Below are 12,421 nucleotides of genomic sequence, written 5' to 3'. Positions count from 1 at the left end.
TCTTTCCTTCCTTCGTTCCTTCTCTCTACTCTCTCTCACTTTCCTTCCTTCTTTCCTCCTTCTGTGGCCCAACTCTAGTGAGAAGGGGTTTAAACTTTAAACCACTTCTCTCTTTGTTCCCCCCCCCCAGGGAAGGGAAGGGGAGGCTTTTAAAGATGCCTCCCCCCTTTTGCTTCCCCTTCTGACATCACTTCCGGTAATGTCAGGGGGCGTTGTATATGCTAATGAGCTATTATGCTAATAGCCTAGTGGCTCATTAGCATATGGTATGCTAATGAACCCCTGCAGCTCTTTTTCTACAAAAAAAGACCCCTGGTGGCTATTATTAATATTTCTATCTTTTAAATTTTATTGTATTTTACTTTGTTAACAGGAGACATAACATTTCCTATATATGTAATAAATATAAGTAATAAATGAATGACTGCTCTTGCAGTATTTCATCAATGCACACATACAAATTCAGTATGTAGAGGAAAGAAGGTCTCAGTTAAACTGAAGGAACTGAAACCTGCAGTAAATGGTTCATTCACAAGGTCTATAGTGCACCTACTTGGAGAAGATCAGAACAGCCTATAGGGAACAGCTGAAGGACTGCTAGTTAGTATAGCTAGATTAGGGGTTTCCCACAGTTTCAAATTATGTCCTTCCTGTCTCCTGATTGGTTCTTTGGAGACTTTTGCTCCAATTGAGCCCTCCCCCTGCATTCCTGTCTCTCACAGCTGTCAGTTCAGCCTTTCTCCCTCTCCTCTGTTCTATCAGAGTTTATTTCTTCTTTAATAAACCAAGTTATTTTATTTAAACCGTTGGTGCTCCATTCCTCTGCATGTTTAAACTCTGCCAACACATAGTGTTATATTTAAAATTTAGAAATGTAAAAATAAACAGTGACAAATTCCATCCTCATGGTTTACTTCAAAAAGGCTGGGAGAGGTTTGGATGAGAATTTCAGAAGAATCCTTACACCTGAAAAGGACAGTGTTATAGAGTTCATGTGCTAGCTTATATCTGAAAGGTGTTTTTCCCCCATTTTCTCATCTAATATCTAGAATTGTAATTTTCTAAATGTATTTTACGCAGATTGTAGTGCCTTCTGGCTTAAATCCAAGCACTAGAGGCATGACTAAGACCTTAAATCAGTCAAAGGTCCAATGTGTATTTCAACATTATAGACATAGGGAGGAAGTGCTCAGAAATAGCCCCAGACAAACTTGGGCAGTACCTTTAAGGATTTCACAGGACAGGTCTCTATCACTTGAATATTTCAGTGTCTGAATAGCTAAGCATCAATAGCAAATAATATGAAAAATAAATATAGCAGTAGCTGGGTTTCGAAGAGGTAGAGGAACTAGATATCAAATTGCCAACATTCGCTGGATTATGGAGAAAGCAAGAGAGTATCAGAAAAACATCTACTTCTGCTTCATTGACTATTCTAAAGCCTTTGACTGTGTGGATCACAACAAACTATGGCAGGTCCTTAAAGAGATGGGAGTACCAGACCACCTCACATGTCTCTTGAGAAACCTGTATAAGGGTCAAGAAGCAACAGTTAGAACCGGATATGGAACAACTGATTGGTTTAGCATAGAAAAAGGAGTACGACAAGGATGTATATTGTCACCTTGCTTATTTAATATATATGCAGAGTACATCATGCAAAATGCTGGCCTGGATGAATCACAAGCGGGAATTAAGATTGCTGGGGAAAAGATCAACAACCTCAGATATGCAGACGATACCACTCTAATGGCAGAAAGTGAAGAGGACCTAAAGAGCCTCTTGCTCAGGGTAAAAGAGGAGAGCGCAAAAGTGGGCTTGAAGCTCAACATCAAAAAAACTAAGATCATGGCATCCGGTCCCATCACTCCTTGGCAAATAGAAGGTGAAGTCGTGGAAGTAGTGACAGACTTCACGTTCCTGGGATCCCAAATCACCGCAGACTGTGACTGCAGCCATGAAATTAAAAGACGCCTGCTACTTGGAAGGAAAGCGATGGCGAACCTAAACAGCATGATAAAAAGTAAAGACATCACCCTGCCAACAAAAATACACATGGTCCAAGCAATGGTATTCCCAGTAGTCATGTATGGCTGCGAGAGTTGGACTATAAGGAAGGCCGAGCACCGAAGAATACATTCTTTTGAACTATGGTGCTGGAGAAGACTCTTGAGAGTCCCTTGGACTGCAAGAAGATCAAATCAGTCAATCCTAAAAGAAATCAACCCTGACTGTTCCCTGGAAGGCCAGATAATGAAACTGAAGCTCAAATACTTTGGCCACCAAATGAGAAGGGAGCACTCACTGGAGAAGACCCTGATGCTGGGAAAGATTGAAGGTCAAAGAAGACGGGGACGGCAAAGGATGAGATGGTTGGACAGTGTCATCGATGCAACGAACATGAAACTGAGCAAACTTCAGAGGACAGCGGAAGACAGGAGGGCCTGGCAGGATCTAGTCCATGGGGTCGCGAAGAGTCGGACTCGACTGTGCGACTGAACAACAACAACAACCTTAGTGAGCAGAATTTTTGCCCCTATACATTAGCCAGAGACCCAAGGAAGAGACCATTTATCCTGGGTAAAAAAGCCCCACATCATTAGTTCGCCAGTGCTTCTCCAATAGATATATTTTGCCATTAAAATACAACTCTAAACACCATGTCACCAGTGCAACTACCTCTGCTTATGTAGTTTGTGTGTGTTTGCCTTAATCTGCCCTGACACCCTAATCTTTCAGTGAGCCCACCTAATGCCACGAAAAGGCCCTACCCGGCACTACCACCCTTCAGGCAAAGTTCAGGTGGCCTAATACAATGGACATCCACACAAGCGTTACTTTCCTACTACCACATATCTTCTCCAAAAGGACCCTATGTCTGCGAAATTTGTGAGATTTGTCTGCCGGTAAGTGGCGCAGCTCCTGCTCAGCATCTATTTCTATTCCTAAGAATAAGTGACTGTACTGGGCCTTTGGTCTTCTCCATCACAGAAGGCACACCCAGCTCTGGAGCCAGATCCGAGAAACAGCTAGCAGCCAAGAGCACTCCCCAGAACCTGAAGGGTCTGCAAAGAGGAAATCATCTAAACAGTGAATCACCTTGTCCAATTCTGCTTTCTCCTTAAAGGCCCATTCCAGCAAAACACAGAAGATCCCATCGGCAATGCCTTGTCAAACTAGTACGGCTCTTTAAACAAGAAACCTAGCAATTCAAAATCCTCCAGGAGCACAAGGAGGATTAAGTGTGACACTTAATGTCACACTTAGCTAAGAGTGCACCACTACCACAAGAATTCACCAAGCCTATGGTCATGTCAAATGAAGCGTACTGAACCAAACGTAACCATCGGTTATTCCATCAGTGACTGATTTACCTAGGGTACGGCAGGTGATGAATAATCCTGTACTCGCCAGGGATTTTCTTTGAGACAACAACCAAAGAGAGGTACCCTGAAGTTCTCCGTAGGGACAGACATAAATGGCCCCACTATCCTGTCCTCTTTCTGATCCTTCTCCAATTTTTCCCTAACCACATACTCAAAACCTACAATTGTCTTTAAATTGCTAGTCATATAAATACAGCTTGGACTCAAATATGGGATATGGAAACAAAACTACCCTAAAATTCTTTGACAGGTACTCACCATCTGTATATTTGGGTTAATGCCCCAGACAGTGTATTAGGGCTTCAAAACATTTTGGACCTCTTCTGCCTTCTCTTGGGTCATCATCACCACACCCACCTCTAAATCTACAGCATGCAGAGCCACTGCTTCATTTGCAAGCATGGTGAAATCAGCAAAGCTTTTTAGTGCACTCTCCTGCACTGTTAAACTCCCATCAAAGCAGCTTGGGTTGAACCAGCTGTCTGCCACCAGCCATATAAGGCTCAAGTGATCTGTTTGAGATAAGGTGACCACTATCAGAGTACCATCCTGTCAGAGCTCAGGCATTGGGACCAGAGCTGCTGATACTCCCTGTCCTAAGTCATTTCAGGGTCAAGGGTGGCTCTCATCCTGAAAGTCTCATTGTATTGAAGCCAGGCTGAACCTGCAACTCAGTGTAGGCCCTGTGGATTATGTCCAAATATTTTATAAACCAAAGCTTTTTCTGTTTGGACCTGTATGACCACCAACATGTAAATAGCGGATGCAGACAACCAATTATCCCATGTACTATCAGCTGGCTTCATACGTATTTTCTTCCTTTCCTTATTATCCTCCTTACCTTTCTCTTTCAGCTCTGGCTCTCTGAATAATAAGAATAGATCATCATATTCTCCCTGCCAGATTTTCATCTTATTTACTGGCAAGAGATGATTACCTAGAGGTAAGGACTGCTCACCATAAGCATAAGCAACCCCAAATGAACCAAAAGGCTTGCCCAAAAATCCGGTGTTCCTAACTGGGGAGTACTAGGGACCAAGATGGCCAAAACATCTCCACTGGCTAATTTGCCTGTGACTGACTGATAGTAGGGCCATGCATTTTGATTCCATGGAGGGTAAGGACCATCAATGCCCCATGGCCCCACTACTCGCTCAGCCCATACCTCTGTTTTTCTAGTCTGTGTGATATAATACTTTGTCAGGTGCACCCCATTCACCCACAGCCTGCTCTGCCTCACTTGCACCAGTCATCCAGCCACTACAGTTCAGATAAGCTAAGATGCTAGCAGCTAACTGCCTGGTACAAAGAAGGGGTGTATCTTTACGTGTTTGTGAGGGTGTAACACTATCAGCACTCAGACTCATAAGATAAACATATTGGAAATATATAATTTTATAATAGACACCTGAAATTATTTCCACACAGGGGTCAAATGGTAGTTGGGATGAATTTACAACTTGGCCCCTCTCTCTCAATCTAAGGGCTACTTTTTAATGATAGTGAAAGCAGTATTTGTTGAATTTATGATAATAACGAAAACTCTTAAAGGCACTGGATCTTTGTAAGAAAAGAATGGCAATCTGCCATCATCTCTGTAGACGTTGGCATTGACAGCCTGTATCTTTATTCATGCATATCCTCCAACATTTCACAGCCGAAAAGAGAAACACTCATGTATTCTTACAGCACACAAAGCTTACCTATGCTTTTCTGGAGACTTCTCTGTCTGAATTCATGACAGCTCTTTGTTAGTTCTGAAATGTGTTAGTAAACTGGCCACAGCAATTTCATATTCTAAAAGCTTAAGGATGCTTATCCCATGATGGATCTGACTGTACTTAACATAGAATACCTGCTAATCATTTGTCAACATTGCTATCTGGATAGGTAGTTATGCAGATGGTGTGGAAGAAAGACAAGTAGATGTTCTCTAATGCATATCTGTACACACTATCAAAGTTTTCAAACTGATCTCCAAGAAGCAAATGGACAAAATATGACAGAGTTTTTTCAGGGATTACTACCAGAGGACAGGTAGTTCCTCTGGTAAAGAGGGACAGTTAGAGTATATGTTTGCATATGCAACAGAAACCAAGTCTTACATTTACTAATGAAACAATAATTACTAAGAGGCAATCAAAATAATTAGATCTGAAGTTGATTTTAATGTGTGTGTCATTCAGCAATATTTTTATGAATATAAATATACTATCTCCAGATTTTTCTAATTAAAATGCAAAACACATGTCCACAAATACTTGTGTAAATTTTGCACTGAACAAATTAAAAATCTGCACCAAGGTAACACATTTTTCATCAGGAAAAGCTGATTATGTGCCCTATGTAAATGATGGATATTAAGCAATTTGAGTGTATTGCTGGTTTTGCAAATTTATTTTACTAACGCTTACCTTAGGAAGGAGCATAAAGCTTAGAATAGTTGCAAATAGGAAACCTTACACAGCCACTGTTCACTCAGCTTCTGAGATATTAACAAGGCATAGTCTACTTTTGAGGTTTCAAGGACTAAAAACCATTATTTTTTTAAAAAAAAGAAAAGAAAAAAGATGAAATTCAAACTCTATGTTATACTAACCACTACATTCTAACACATCCAGTATATTTTATTATCTTTTACCTTTGACTTTTATGATGGACTAGTAGTGAAGCTCGTTGTAGACGCAATACAATGAGCTCTAGAAAGGTGTTATGTGTAAAGAATGCAGTGTCTGGAAGCAGGTGAAGTACATATTAGCAGCATGTAGTAGAAAGTGAGAAACATGGAAGTCCCAATATTCTCATAATTTTCCGCATGTCTTGTCCACTTACCTGGTACTGTAACATGTACAGTGTGTCTTCTCACAGCTGTCTCAGTCTCCTGTGATTTTTATGGTTCTGTGAATCGGAAGTGTTGTCTGTAGAAAGTAAAGCATGAAGTCATGTCAGGCACCAAGGAGGGATGTTGCACCTATGAGACATTGGGTTGGTTTGGATAAAGATCTTGTGTGCTGTGGCCAAAGTGTGTATTAATTTTTCCAGTTTTGCAGAGGTAACTGGGTTTGATCCACAGTCCTGCAGGACTGCGTCTCCTACTGGACTGCATGGTCACAACTGCAATCAACAGATCAGGACTATTTAGAAGTATGAAAAAAGAGGTCCTCAATGCAAAGTGGGAAATTCTGTAATGTAATGTACACACTCTTTGATGGCTCCCGTCTTGTGCAGCAGCATGCCTGAGAAGTCCAGGAAGGCTCCCACACTACTATCATTCTGCAAAGCATGCACAGAAATGTGCAGGAGGGTATTCTTGTACTGGAACATTTTCCCCATGTGTTGTGCACTTACCTGGTCCTGTAACGTGTATGGTATGTCTTCTCACAGTTGCCTCAGTCTCCCGTGAGTGTTGTGGTTCTCTGAATTGGAAGTGTTGTCTGTAGAAAGTAAAGCATGAAGTGATGTTAGCGACCAAGCATGAAGTGATGTTAGCGATCATGGATGGTGCATCTATGAGACATTGGATTGTTTTGTCTAAAGGTGTTGTGCCTAGAGGACCATCATTCTGCGAATGGTGCACAGAAATGCGCAAGAGGGCATTATTGAACTGGATCATTTCCCCCATCTCTTGTCTACTTACCTGGTCCTGTAACGTGAACAGCATGTCTTCTCACAGCTGTCTCAGTCTCCTGTGAGTTGTGAGGTCCACTGAATCGGCAGTGTTGTCTGTAGAAAGTAAAGCATGAAGTGATGTTATTCTGTAAGGATGGATGCTGAATCTATGAAACAGTGGATTGTGTTGTCTAAAGATCTTGTTCCCACATTCTGGGAATGATGCACAGAAATGTGCAGGAGGGCATTGTTGTACTGGAACATTCTGCCCATGTCTTGTGCACTGACCTGGTCCTGTAACATGTATGGGCGTCTTCTCACAGCTGTCTTAGTCTCCTGAGATTGTTGTGGTTCTCTGAATCAGAAGTGTTGTCTGTAGAAAGTAAAGCACAAAGTGATGTTAGCCATCAAGGATGGATGCTGCATTTTTGAAACATTTGGGACCTTGTGTGTAAAGTTTTCGTGTGCTGTGCCCAAAGTGTCTATTAATGTTTCCTGTTCTGCAGAGGTAACTGGGTTTAATCCACAGTCCTGCAGGACTGCCTCTCCTGCTGCACTGCATGGACACAACTTCAGTCAACTTATCAGTCCCCTGGCCATGTAGGGAGAGAACACATGGAGTATAGTATGTATAGTGTATAGTGTATCAGACACTGTACAGTGAATGAGACCCCTGGCCCCTTTGTGAGATAATGTGTGCAGCTGCTCAACACTGATTCAGACCCCTGGCTGTATTGGGAGAGAATACATGGAACTACCATATACCGAATCAGACCCCCAGGCCCTGTAAGAGAGAGAACACATGGAGATGCTCTATACTGAATCAGACCCCCTGGCCCTGTTGGGAGAGAACACATGGAGCCACTCTATAGTGAATCAGACCCCGTGCCCCTTTGTGGGAGAACATGTGCAGCTGCCCAACATAGAATCAGAACCCCGTGGCCTGATGCTGCAGCCATACTGATGGCCTCTGTGTGCCGAATAGAGTGGGGTGATCAGAAAGAGAGAGAGAGAATCACAGAGATATATAGAGTTAGAAGGGACCTCCAGGGTCATCTAGTCCAACCCCCCCCCTCCCCCACTGATCCCTGATCCATGCCCTGAAGATGGCCAGAAACCTCCAGGATGCCCAGGCAAACTGGGCACCTTCAAGATGAGCCCCTTTTAACTGAGCATTAAAGTTCTGAGGATGTGGTAAAAAGTTTGCAGGAATGAAATGAAGCCAGGAGGACTGCATCTTAGGCAAAGAAAGGCCCTTCATGCCGCCCCCTCCCCAAAAGCCAGGCTCTCGGGGTTGAGGAGGAGAATGAACCCCATAGGGACCCCTGTGAAACACTGACCGTCCCTTAGAACACATGAAGACACACCAGCCCCCACTGCCCCTGTTCCAAGACCAAAGACCGGGGGGGGGAGGCAAGCTGGCTCAGATCTGGGTCTGCAGCAGGAGATGCAGGGTGGGAGGTAAAGTGAAGCTCCCCTGAGAGAAACCCACCCCAACCGTTTTGGCCCCTCTGGCCCCCGTTGGCTACAGGAAGCCTCCCTTCCCCCCACAGTCTAACTGAGAGTCCTCCTGGGGGACCTTGAATCATCCTGGCTGTGGTCTTACTGGCTCAGCCCTCTGAGGCCTCCTCTTTGCTTATCCTCAGGGGCTGGGCCAACACCCGCCAGCCCGGCCGCCTGCTACCAGGGTCGGCCCTGATCCCTCCTGTTCCACTGCCTTGGCTCATCTATCCTTCCCGGACAGGCAGGCGGAGGCATCACTGGAGGTGGGGGAGGCCCCTCTTTTTCACTCTGGTTGTTGCTTAGGGGCTGGGGCAATGGCTGCCTGGCTGCCTGCCACTGCAGTAGGCCCCAGTCCATCCTGTCCTGACACCTTGCCTCACCTCTCCTTCCCAGTGGGTGGGCGGAGGTGGGTGGACGGAGGCATCCCTGGAGGAGGGGCAGGCCCCTCTTTGTCACTGTGGTGGTCAATGAGGGGCATGCCGAATGGCTGTTCGGCCATCTGCCTGCCACCGCAGTAGGCCCCAATCTGTTCTGTCCCAGAGCCTCGCCTCGCCTCACCTCTTCTTCCCAGACAGGCGGGCGGGCCTGTCTGGGATCCGTGGAGGAGGGGGAGGCCCCTCTTTGTTGCTGTGGTGGTTGCTCAGGGGCCTGCTGAATGGCCATCTGACCGCCGTCTGCTGCCGTGGTAGGCCTCAATGCATCCTGTCCCAGTGCCTCACCTCACCTTTCCTTCCTGGACAGGTGGGTGCAATCCCTGGAGGAGGGGGAGGCCCCTCTTTGTCCCTCCACTTGCTGCCTCAAAAGGCAGGCACAAAAAGTGGCTGCTGGAACAGGGTCACTGCTGCTTTAAGGCTGCACACAAGAAGGCATCCTCTCTCCTGAGGTGAAACTGTTGTGAGGCGAATTTGGGTGGGCAGTGGTTCTGTGGGCAGGACTCAGGAGACCTTCTGGTTGGCAGATGAGAGGACCAACTGATTTTGCCGCGCATAGAATGTTGCCATGTGAAAACACATTTATATATAAGGACAGGATTTATAAAAGTAACATCTCCCTATTACTTTTCCTTAAACACTTGCTACTCTTCCTGAATCCATAACGAAACAACTAGGAAAATGACACAGTAACAGTTTTACATTTAATCACCTCATCAGAATAATAAGATGTAGCAGAAGGCTCTCTGCCAGCTTTTGCTCTCCCAAGGCTACATCTTCTTGTGCTACTGACTCACCTTCTGTATTAAGTAGATGGACATGGAAGTTCTTTATTGTCAATGTATTACCAGAACATTTAGAAGCCACTTAAGAATGCACAATAAATTTTGAATTTCTAATTTAAGAAATGAGCACAGTGCTTCTCTGAAGACAAAATATGAGAGAAGGAGATCTACTTGGATTATACTTAGATTTATGTCTTATTTTCTGGCTTACTAGCACTCCTTGATGACTTAAAAAATGAGAAATAGGTAAGTGTTCCATTTGCTTAGAATATTAGAGTGTAGACCAGAAAATCAACATCAAAGAACTATAGAAAGATAAATAGGATGGATCACACTCCCCCCCCCTAGATTGGAATTGTCTTTTTGAACATATACTTTCAGGACTTATAAAGTGGCATTCTTGGAGACCTTTATCTTCCAGTTAACAACTGTGGGAACAACAGGAATTCACTGTCCTTGAGGTCACATCCAGAATCTTTAAGTGTAAATAACAAAAGATCTCCAAAAGATAAATTTGTTTATTTAAAACCCACCTTTCCAGAATAGATCTCACAGTATCCTGCTGTTTGCAGCATCAGCAACAATTGCAGAAATGGTAGAACATATAATGATGATTTATCTATCTATGCATAAATTTTGTATAGTATTTCAAAAGCACTGTTCACAAAGTAGACTACATTCAAAGGCAAGACACCAAAATCATCATAAAATATAAAAGTTAATAAAAAATTAGCACTCTTCCAGAACTGAACTTGACCTGGACACAATGGAAGAGTATTTGTTTACTTATTTCCTTCATTTATACCACACCTTTCTCCCCAGTGGAGATCAGAAGAGTAAATCTCTGCTTCTTCCCCTCCCTGTCATTGTGTCCATTGAGGCAGTGGGAAGCTTAAAAGTTGCAAAAGTTAGGTCTGGACATAATGGAGAGCAGCCTGGCTCCTGCCTTTCTTTAATTAACATTAAAATTTGCTCCCTGTGTTACCTAGGGAATTTCTGCTAAGTGTGGGAACATCTTCATTCTGGTGGTACAGAGCTCCTTAAATCAGACAAGGAAATAAAGAAAGCATGTGAATCCAGGAAAGGGTTAAAATTTGTGTGGATCCCTGAAAGAGGAAGTAGCAATAGACCATAACTGGCGAAAGAAAAGGCGGAAACAAAACAATACAACCCGCAAAAGATAGCATAAATGTGCCAATAAAGAAGCAGAGACTGGAGTTTTGCACAGGGAATTCATATGGAAGTAACTACAGTATGAAGGGACTATAATTCCTACTGTCTTGGGAGAATAAACTGTGCACACATTTCTAGATGTCTCTGATATATTTTGGTCCAATTTAGAGGACTTTCATCAGCAATGCAGAAATGAGAGTACCTAGATCTTTAGCAAAAAAAAAAAAAGTCCTATTATCTCGAAATCGGGCATCCTGGGAGATATGCATCTGGGATTATTTTAAGAGTTTTTGGCCTGTATCAGCATTACTGTTAAAAATAATGCTCTTCAGAATCTGTTTTTGCCTATTATCATGGCTAAGTAATGAGAAAGTATGAGCAGGAGAAGATATTTCAAGATTCTTACAAAAAGGATTGTTTCCTGTAATTTAGTTGTTCAAATTATTTTGGATAAAGTAAATCACACAAAAGGGACATGAGGGATTTAAATGGGTTGTATAAGCTACTGTACTAATTTGCAAATGGTAATACCAAATCTGTAAATGGCAATACCAAAATAACATCTGTGCAGAAAAGGTGCAGCTATCATAAGAACATATACAAAGAGTCCTGGTGGATCAGACCAGAGGTCCACTGAGAACAGATCCTAGTTGAAACAATGGGCACAAAATCCAAACTCTGATGTTGACTCATTGCCCTCTTGCGCAAAAACATCTGATGATCTCACTTCCCTTATCCTCTGTTCCCCCCCCCCCCAGAGATTAGAGGATTGACATTTTGATTCCTAAAAAACCCAGCAGGGTAAATACCAAAGTGAGACAACATTAGTGTCCTACACATTAAAAAATTCAAAATCATAGAAGTTCTAAATTAAGCATAACACTCCAAGTTCTAAAACTTTTCCTCAAAACTATATGATCCATCAGATTAATTCTGTACATGTATAGTTTCTGGTACCTAGATCCCCAGGTCAGAAGTAAATATCTGTAAGGACTGATTAGTGGTTTGACCTTATACAGGCTAAACTGGGATGAATTCTTGATTAAATGAAATATCAGTTTTGATTTCAAGCCTGGGAAAGAAATGGTACCCCATTTCACCTCCATCTGATCCATTTTATTCTACTTCCCATCTCATGAGTTTTTAATTCCTGCTCTTTGAATTTCCCCCCAAATCTCCTCTAATTTCACACAAATCTTGCTCACAGTATCTGCAATTAGCAGGGTCTGGGAAGTTAGCAAGGTTTAAATACTATTCTCTTGACTAAAAGAAATTTCATTTCCACCTTAATTATCCAGATGTTGCTCCTCTTGAAGAGAGTCACTTAAAAAACTCAGTGTCTTATATTCATTCTTAGGAGGAGTGCCATGCAATGGAGGATTAACTCTTGAGAAGTAACTGTTCAGTCTTAATTGTTTAGGGGAAGGTAGCTCATAAATCTGAGTATTCCTTAATCTTTTCTTTGATGGCACCATTGTCTGTCCTGTCTATATCCACAGTATGGGTGTGCATTCAGCTTTGCTGAATTGAAAAA

General features: G+C 42.9%; 1 long non-coding RNA gene across 1 annotated transcript; it reads right to left on the bottom strand.

Annotated features, from left to right (window-relative positions):
- Positions 1-6,751: 6,751 nt before the first annotated feature.
- LOC107122386 lies at positions 6,752-7,342 on the bottom strand. The gene is made up of 3 exons (XR_001482915.1): positions 7,284-7,342; positions 7,024-7,109; positions 6,752-6,820 (listed from the first exon to the last, which is right to left on the bottom strand). It is a non-coding gene; the product is annotated as an uncharacterized LOC107122386 (long non-coding RNA).
- Between the last annotated feature and the right edge of the window lie 5,079 nt (positions 7,343-12,421).

Source organism: Gekko japonicus, unplaced genomic scaffold (genome assembly GCF_001447785.1).
Source record: "Gekko japonicus isolate JY-2015 unplaced genomic scaffold, Gekko_japonicus_V1.1 scaffold403, whole genome shotgun sequence".
Taxonomy (NCBI): Eukaryota; Metazoa; Chordata; class Lepidosauria; order Squamata; family Gekkonidae; genus Gekko; species Gekko japonicus.
The sequence above is the reverse complement of the archived record's forward strand: the minus strand, read 5'-3'. Positions and strand labels throughout refer to the sequence as shown.